Source organism: Centruroides vittatus, unplaced genomic scaffold (assembly GCF_030686945.1).
Source record: "Centruroides vittatus isolate TY-2023 unplaced genomic scaffold, ASM3068694v2 scaffold_1424, whole genome shotgun sequence".
NCBI classification, from domain to species: domain Eukaryota; kingdom Metazoa; phylum Arthropoda; class Arachnida; order Scorpiones; family Buthidae; genus Centruroides; species Centruroides vittatus.
Genome location: NW_027122677.1, coordinates 5,247 through 13,697, shown reverse-complemented (window position 1 = coordinate 13,697; position 8,451 = coordinate 5,247). Strand labels below are relative to the sequence as shown.

Below are 8,451 nucleotides of genomic sequence, written 5' to 3'. Positions count from 1 at the left end.
TTTAATTTAATTCAATTCAATTCTTTATTGTATGAACCTTAGTTTGTTACAAGGGGATTAAAGTATTACATAAAAACTGAAGTTAGTGAAATTAAACAAATTAATGTAATAGCTTAGTACTACACAATAATAATCATTTTAAAATATTTTTTAATGTAAATCCGAAATTAGTAAAATTTAACTAATTAATTAAATAGTTTAGTACATGATAACATACACAAAAATAATCATTTTTTGAAAAACGCGATAAATTAATTTTATCTTTTCAGGATTTAAATCCTGTCAAATACTTTTTCCTATTTGTTTCAATTTTGATACAAAATGAAAGAACACATGTTCCCAAGTTCGATACGTTTGCAAACTAGAGTTAATGCAAATTCTCTGAGAGTCTATTACTAGTCTACTGTCATACATTAAAATATAATTTTGACCGCATCTCGGCTGTAGAATTAATCCTTTTAATTTATGTCTATAAACAAATAATCCTCACACATATTGAATAAATTGTTTTAAAAATACGATACAATTGAAAATGCTTGTTCTTTTACAACAACGACCAATCTTCTTGTATGCTATGTTCGCAACAACACTTTTATAATTAATGTTTGATAACTTTCGATCAAATGAGAATCTTGAGACAGGTTTTTCGATGTCAATGTCCAGATATATGTATAATTATCCGTCATTAATCATAATTTTTACAGTTTCTTTACCTACGCTTCTTTAATATAACTGATATCATGTAGTTTCAACAGTCTAATCCAGAAAAAACTATTGCTGTTATTATTAATACCGATATTTTACAAACACCAAACGCCAATCGCAACATATAAGCTGGAATTTTATGGTATAACAAAAAATTGTTTTGAAGATATAAAGCAAGAACAATTTCCATTTTATCGCGATAAGTACTTGCCCGTACAGGAGCAGCATAAAGTACAGATGAAATAATTTTATATAAATATGAGCGGAATTAATTTTAACTTTTGAAAGAATAGGCCACATAGAACCCTGAACCATTTTAGCCTTATGAATACTATAATTTTTAGCCTGCAAAAACTGTTCAGAAAATGAAAATAATACCAGCAGATACATATATCTGCTGCGATGTAATTCGAAACGACTCGTATAGGCTGATTATTAAAAAAAACCATCCTCTTTGGGTGATGGTTTTTTAATAAACATTACCACTTTTATTTTTGAAACACTTAAAAGTTAATTCATAGTCAAAACAGAATTCCTCTAGAATTGTAATTTTCTTTTGTAACATTTGTGGAGTATTAGCAAGAATTACAGTGTCGTCAGCATACATTAGTACATGTAAATCAACTTGATAAAAGAGAGAAATCTAAGGTAGGTCAGAGTTAGTAAGTCGCACTATCAAACCATTAACGTATAAATTAAAAAGCAATAGGTTCAGAATCTCATCCTGCAAAACATCAATGTCAATACCAATGAATCAGTCGATTCCGCTACAATCTTTACTCTTGCAGAGCTTTGGAATATACTGTATGTCAATTATAAGGCCAAGAAACTGTTTATTCATACTCATTCTTACTAATAGAGACCATATAACTTTATGATTAACGATATCAAAAGCAGATCGAAAGTCTACAAAAACAGCATAAGCCTATAGTTTTCCTCTTTTTTGCAATTTCAATTGCATCAATGCATTTAATACAAATCCTGATACAGGTCTTGTAAGCCAACTCGTAATACAGGTCGAAAACCCTACTTATTACGAGTTGGCTTCTCGCAAGCGTCGTTCGGGATCGATTACCTTCGCAAACGAAAATGCTGGTAATTATTAACGTGAGTGGGAAAGCGTCATCCCCAGTGGCGCAATTGGTTAGCGCACGGTACTTATAAGCAGTACTTGTGAGTTATGCCGGGGTTGTGAGTTCAAGCCTCACCTGGGGAATAAGACAATTTTTTTTTATAATTGTCTTTTGCTATCGGCCGATTAGTTGGGCGGGGCGCTTGACTTTCGCGTATAGTTTTTGCTCTGTTCGCCCTTCATCATAGTGAGCAATCGTCGATTCGGTGTCCGACGCACTTGACATGGACGTGCAATTCTTACCAATTCGAGCGACTTTAAAGAAGATCAGAGGTATTTGCAAGCAAGTAAAATGCGTCTCGGTAAATTGGCTCAAAACTATAAAACGGCCGTCTACGGAATGACGGGCGGAGATTCACACAAAAATTCGCGACACTTCCCAAAGACGTAAAGAAAATTTATCTTGTGCCTGCCAGGGATCGAACCTGGTACCTTCCGCGTGTTAGGCGGATGTGATAACCGCTACACCACAAGCACTCGATCTGGTTGATGGTCAAATCTGATCAATAACGTACCACTGAATTACGTCCATCGTTCCGACCCGAAAGCATTTCGCCCTATTGGATTTAACGATTGCGTCGTAAGCCGCAATTCGCGATTCGACACAAGTCAAACTTTCAAGCTCATCGCGTTTCGAAATTAAATTTAAACTTAATAATCATTCTTATGAATGGAGACAAAGCCGGGATTACATTTCTCTGACAATTGCGTCTGGTGCATGAAACTCCGCGCTTTCGTATGGAAAATACTCGTAATTACAAAAAGTTCATTGCCCGTTTGTTCATGACTAAACGATTTCTTCTCCGGTAATAATAAATCCGAGTTTATCTTTAACTTCATACAAAGCGTTCACACTACTTTCACTATTATCCACATTGTGTAAATAAACATATTCACTGTTATATAATGCAAAATGCATGTAGAACTTCGCTTTAAGCGTGCAAATTTAGTCCAGGGATCCTCCATGTGTGTTCGGCGAAATCTTCAGAGAGTAGGAGGTAATTTCTTCGTTCGGATAGCCACAAGTAAAACACAAATTGATTTTTACTGAGTGAACCTGCGGTCGAGACATCACTGCGCTTGCAGATTATGAAACAGAAATAAATCATTGAACAAATGTTCCCGTTGCTGTAAATTCGACAATTGCGAATTAAGTTTAACAAATTATTCCATACTAGGGGCTTTGTCCACTTGTTTCCAAAATTCGCAATTTTTAACATAAATTTCGTTGGATTCTCGATGCGCTGTTTTTGCTTTTTATTTCCAAACTCGAGTCTGACCTTTGCCGAAAGCGAACGCACAAAACACACGGACGCTAGGTGAAAGGTTAATTACGAGTTGGCTTATCGCGAGTGTCGTTTCAGGTTAACAAACGAAAATGTTGGTAATTGTTAACATCTTTTAGCGAACAGCGGTCCCCAGTGGCGCAATTGGTTAACGCACGGTACTTATAAGCAGTACTTGTGAGTTATGCCGGGGTTGTGAGTTCAAGCCTCACCTGGGGAATGTGACAAATTCTTTTTAAAATTTCCTTTCGTTATTAGTTGGGTTGGGCGACCGGCTTTCGCGTATTCTTTTTGCGCTGTTCGGCTATCATTATAGCGAGAGAACGTCGATTCGGTGTCCGGTGCGCAATTCTTACAAATTTGAGCGACGTAGATTATGCACGCAGATGTTTTGCAGGAAAGCGAGGAGCATTTCGATGTATTTGCTCAAAAATGTTAAAGGGCCATCTACGGAACGCCGAGCAGAGATTCACGCAAAAATCCGCGAAAAAAATTTACCTTGTGCCTGCCAGGGATCAAACCTGGGATCTTCCGCGTGTTAGGCGGGTGTGATAACCACTACACCACAAGCACTTGCTCCGGTATATGGCGAAATCTGGTCAATAACGTGCCTCTGGATTACGTCCTCCGTTCCGACCCGGAAACATTTCGCCCTGTCAGATTTACCTGTCGCGTCGTTAAGCCACAATTCAAGACTTGACACACGCCAAACTTTCAAGCCCATCGCGTTTCGAAATTAAATTTAAACTTGATTTGTATAATGTAATTAAAAAGCAAAGTCTTTGTCTTTTTCTACTGTTTCGAGAATTGACAATTTTTTCACCCGAAACTAAGTAAAAGAGAGGTCGCTATCGATAAGTGTTTGGATTTTCTGTATTTTATCAAATTGGAAATTGCATTTGCCATGTCCCTGAGATTGGAAAAAAATAGCCAGAATACTTTCTGAAGGAAACACTGTTCATGGTAAATGTTTGATTTTTTTGAATGTTTTTCTGATAAATTGCGACTTTACTGCGGGATTTATTAATTGTAAATAATATAATACCATATGTGTTCGCGTTTAAAAGCAGGTCATTATTTAAATTTTTTTACTAATAAAGGCCGGTGGTTAAACGCGAGAAAATAAAGTAAAAGAAATAATCAAGCTCTCATTCTTAGAAATTTTATTTTTGAGGGAAAAATCTCAACTCTTGCTACCACGTGTACAGATGAGAAATGTAAATATTTTGATACAGGCTACGTATATAATATCACTAATAAACACTCATATAAAAATTCTAATCATCACAATAACACCTTAAAGCACTGAAAAAACAATTTATTGCAATTTATTTATTAGATCAGCAGTGGAAAAATGTAAAGGGCAAACTTACAAGCATGAAAAGCGCCTAAATATGTTCTTAATAGAACATCTTGAGAACAATAATTTTCTTACTAGGAATCCACGAAGCCTGGCGACTGAACTACAAGATCTATCGTTGGTGGATGAAGAGATTGGTACTGTTATGGATTTTGAGAAGTTGTACCCTTCCGTGAAATTGGAATCATGCTATAAGCTTTTGATTGACATGTGTTTTCCAGACTGCATTATCAGAGACAGTGACAGATATTATTAGAAATAAAATATCCCTCAAACCTTAGAATGCTTTTATAATTAATCAAAATGGACAAATAAAACCAAAGCCTTTGTACAGCATTAATCCGTGCCTGTCTTCTAATTGCGTCTTTTTTTATTCCCATGTATGTATTTGTAGTGTAGTAGGAAAAAATTTTAAAAAACTATTCCTGTGGTATCTATTATTGTCAAACTTATTACATCCTACTACACTACAAATATTTCGTTTCTTCATTCCAGGAGAAAATTTACCGATTTTGCCGCGTTAGCTTAATCGTAACTCTGTTGTTCGTAACTACAAAGTTCCTTTTACCCCAAAAGATCTCTATCAGTAGCGCGAAACTTACAGGCAGTGAGCTAATATATAGGAATTTCATTAACGACGCAACATGTAAATCTGACAGGGCGAAATGCTTTCGGGTCGGAACGATGAACGTAATCCAGAGGTGCGTTATTGATCAGATTTGAGCGGAGGCTAGAGCAAGTGCTTGTGATGCAGCGGTTATCACATCCGCCTAACACGCGGAAGGTCCCAGGTTCGATCCCTGGCAGGCACAAGATAAATGTTTTTACGTCTTTGGAAAGCGTCGCGGATATTTATGTGACTCTCCGCCCGTCATTCCGTAGACGGCCCTTTTATAGTTTTGAGCCAATATACCGATACGCATTTCACTTGCTTGCAAATACCTCTGCGCTTCTTTAAAGTCGCTCGAATTGGTAAGAATTGCACGCCCATGTCAAGTGCGTCGGACACCGAATCGAGGATTGCTCACTATGATGAAGGGCGAACAGAGCAAAAACTATACGCGAAAGTCAAGCGCCCAGCGCAACTAATTGGCCGATAGCAAAAGGTAATTAAAAAAAAAAAGTTGTCTTATTCCCCAGGTGAGGCTTGAACTCACAACCCCGGCATAACTCACAAGTACTGCTTATAAGTACCGTGCGCTAACCAATTGCGCCACTGGGGATGTTACTTTCCCAACCACGTTAACAATTACTAATATTCTCGTTGTGAACGTAAATGATCCCTAACGACGCTTGCGATGTTTATTTTAAAAATTGCGAATTTTGGAAACAAGTAAGCGAGGCCCCTAGCGTGGAACAATTCGTTAGACTAAATTCATAATTGTCGAATTTACGGCAAAGTGAACATTTCCCATAGCCAGACTTTCATTCACGCCTCACCACCGTGCACCCACCTCCAGTGGAATTGAGAAAGAAGCACTTGGAGGGATAAATGATGAACTGTTGCGTTCAGTGATGTAAGCAGATTTTGCCTCAGTACTAATTACGGTTGTTTGCGTATGTAGTGTCGAGCTAGCCTACGATATCCGTTGTCCTCTGGTGTTTCTAGAAGGAACATTGAACACAGTACATGTAGAACATTATCTAAACCGTTCTGTTGTCATATGTACTGTACAGTACAACAACAAGGAGATGTGCAATTTTAACAGGACAACGTCCGTCTACAAATCACTCGTGCAACAATCATTGAACATATATGGGACTGGATTGGACATCGTTTGGCCCAGTCTTTAACTCTGGCGAGAACCCTAGCCAAACCGCGCTACCAGGAGGAATGTCCAGTACATGAAACTCCAATCTGCAGAATGATAACCGCAACAGCAACAAGCGCGACAAGTCGCGCTTGTTGCTGTTGCGGTTATGGTTACATTCAGAGCCGGCCCTACCATAGGGCGAACAGAGCAGCCGCTCCAGGCACTAAGTGCTAGTGGGCGCCTCAGTGGTAAAGAAAACTAAAGAAAATTTTTTTTTTCACTTTTTGATATATTTGACTGCGAGCGTGTGGCCAGTGTGTGAATGACCTTATCTGTTGAGATTACAGCAGCTTGTTTTTGACTATTTCCGTAAGTTTGCCTACAGTTTACGTTCTACTTCAGCGTATTTACGGAATTTTAGCCACTTTTTTTATTAAAATGGAAAGCAGTTCCTTTTCTGCAATGAATAAGAGAAAAAAGACGACCATTTTATTGGAACTGGTGAGAATACACAAAGAGATAAAATCTTCGATTAAATAAAGAATTAAAATCCCACAGGTGTTCGTGAGCCTGAATAAGCTCAACAATGTCGATTCTGTAAAAGTATCAATCTTCTTACTTTCCGCCATAATGATAACTATTTTTAATGTTGCTATGGTATGACGTACCACAAAGGCGTTTGCTGGTTGGACGCGCATTTGCCATCGGCGCGAGTAGAACAAACTTTTTGTTTCTAGTCGGGGCTGCAGTCGCGCCTGTTTTCGAAGGGTGTTTACTAATTAACGAGAACAACCATCGTAGTTGCAGTTGCCTGCGCGGCTGGAAATCGCAAGGTATTCGAGAGGAGTACAAAGTACTGAAACGATCTTACGCACATGCATATGGCTTCATGCGAATGATTATATATTGTATACTATCTGTACTGTGTGTCTGTATAAATAAAATTTCCATCTCACAATGGATTGAAGGTGTTCTTTTTTTCATTTTTCAGTAGCGTATATAGGTATTATAATATTAATGTTTTAATAATCACCCTTACGAATGGAGACGAAGACGGGTTACATTTTTCTGACAATTGCGTGTGGTGCATGAAACTCCGAGCTTTCGTATGAAAAATACTCTACAAAAAGTTCGTTGCCCGTTTGATCATGACTAAATGATTTTTTTACGGGTAATAAATTCGATTTTCTCTTTAACTTTTTACAAAGCGTTCACACCACTTTTATTATCTACATTGCACAAATAAACATATTCACTGTTATAGAACGCAAAATGCATGTAGAACTTAGTTTTTTGTATTAAGCCAGGAATCTTCGATGTGTGTTCGGCGAAATCTTCAGAGAATAGGAGACCACTTTCTTCGTTCGGGTAGCACAAGTGAAACGCAAACAGATTTTTACTAAGTGAACCCACGGATCACTGCGTTTGCAATTTGTGTAACAGATATAAGTCACAGAACAAATGTTCTCTTTGGTGTAAATTCGATAATTGCAAATTTAGTCGAATAAATAATTCCAATGCTAGGGGCTTCGTCCACTTGTTTCCAAAATTCGCTATTTTTAACTTAAATTTCATGACGATTGTTGGAAAGCCTCAACGTGCCAATTTCTTTTTAAAGACAGAAAGCTGAATAGATAGGGATAGATACTCTCTAAGAGCAAACTCTAAAGAGAGGATACGAATTTAACATTCTCGTCGTTGGAAATTCGGATTTAGGAAAGTGTACACTGCTTAACACTCTTTTTAAAGCTTTTGTTATCCGTAAAAATTTGGTCAAAAAATGACCCCCAAAATTCTTACATTTTTGGACTTAGGAAACCTTGAAATGTCTAAAAATGTAAAAACATTCGAGAAGGTTTTCCTGTTTGTACGAATATTAGTATATGTGTGGGGGGCACTTTTTGTCGAAAATTTCTGAAATTCTGCAAAGAGGTTTTTGTATTAGGGGATTAATGCTATTAAATTTTGGCAGTTAAAGATCGAGGAGTGGGGAGCTAGGGGGAGTAGTGTGTCATATCTTGAGTATTGTTCCATTTAATGACTATTTTACTCGTTTTTAGCATTAGCTTGTCAATTTTTTTTCTTTTGTAAAACTTATCCCTGTCCTCAAAATTAAGCTTTTTGCTATTTTATATTAATTAAAAGTATAAAATTTTTCAAAATAAAATATTATAACAGATGGCGCCCCGAGTTTTAAACGCTGTCCGGGAAAGT

At 37.2% G+C, this 8,451-nt stretch overlaps 6 non-coding genes across 6 annotated transcripts; 3 read left to right on the top strand and 3 right to left on the bottom strand.

The window, feature by feature from the left end:
- Positions 1-1,830: 1,830 nt before the first annotated feature.
- Positions 1,831-1,921, top strand: TRNAI-UAU (transfer RNA isoleucine (anticodon UAU)). The gene is given in 2 exon segments: positions 1,831-1,868; positions 1,886-1,921. It is a non-coding gene; the product is annotated as a tRNA-Ile (tRNA).
- A 320-nt stretch (positions 1,922-2,241) lies between these two features.
- On the bottom strand, positions 2,242-2,314 carry TRNAV-AAC (transfer RNA valine (anticodon AAC)). Its single transcript has one exon. It is a non-coding gene; the product is annotated as a tRNA-Val (tRNA).
- A 938-nt stretch (positions 2,315-3,252) lies between these two features.
- Positions 3,253-3,343, top strand: TRNAI-UAU (transfer RNA isoleucine (anticodon UAU)). Its single transcript is given in 2 exon segments — positions 3,253-3,290; positions 3,308-3,343. It is a non-coding gene; the product is annotated as a tRNA-Ile (tRNA).
- A 280-nt stretch (positions 3,344-3,623) lies between these two features.
- Positions 3,624-3,696, bottom strand: TRNAV-AAC (transfer RNA valine (anticodon AAC)). The gene has a single exon. It is a non-coding gene; the product is annotated as a tRNA-Val (tRNA).
- A 1,526-nt stretch (positions 3,697-5,222) lies between these two features.
- TRNAV-AAC (transfer RNA valine (anticodon AAC)) lies at positions 5,223-5,295 on the top strand. Its single transcript has one exon. It is a non-coding gene; the product is annotated as a tRNA-Val (tRNA).
- Positions 5,296-5,615: 320 nt separating this feature from the next.
- TRNAI-UAU (transfer RNA isoleucine (anticodon UAU)) lies at positions 5,616-5,706 on the bottom strand. Its single transcript is given in 2 exon segments — positions 5,616-5,651; positions 5,669-5,706. It is a non-coding gene; the product is annotated as a tRNA-Ile (tRNA).
- Positions 5,707-8,451: the final 2,745 nt, after the last annotated feature.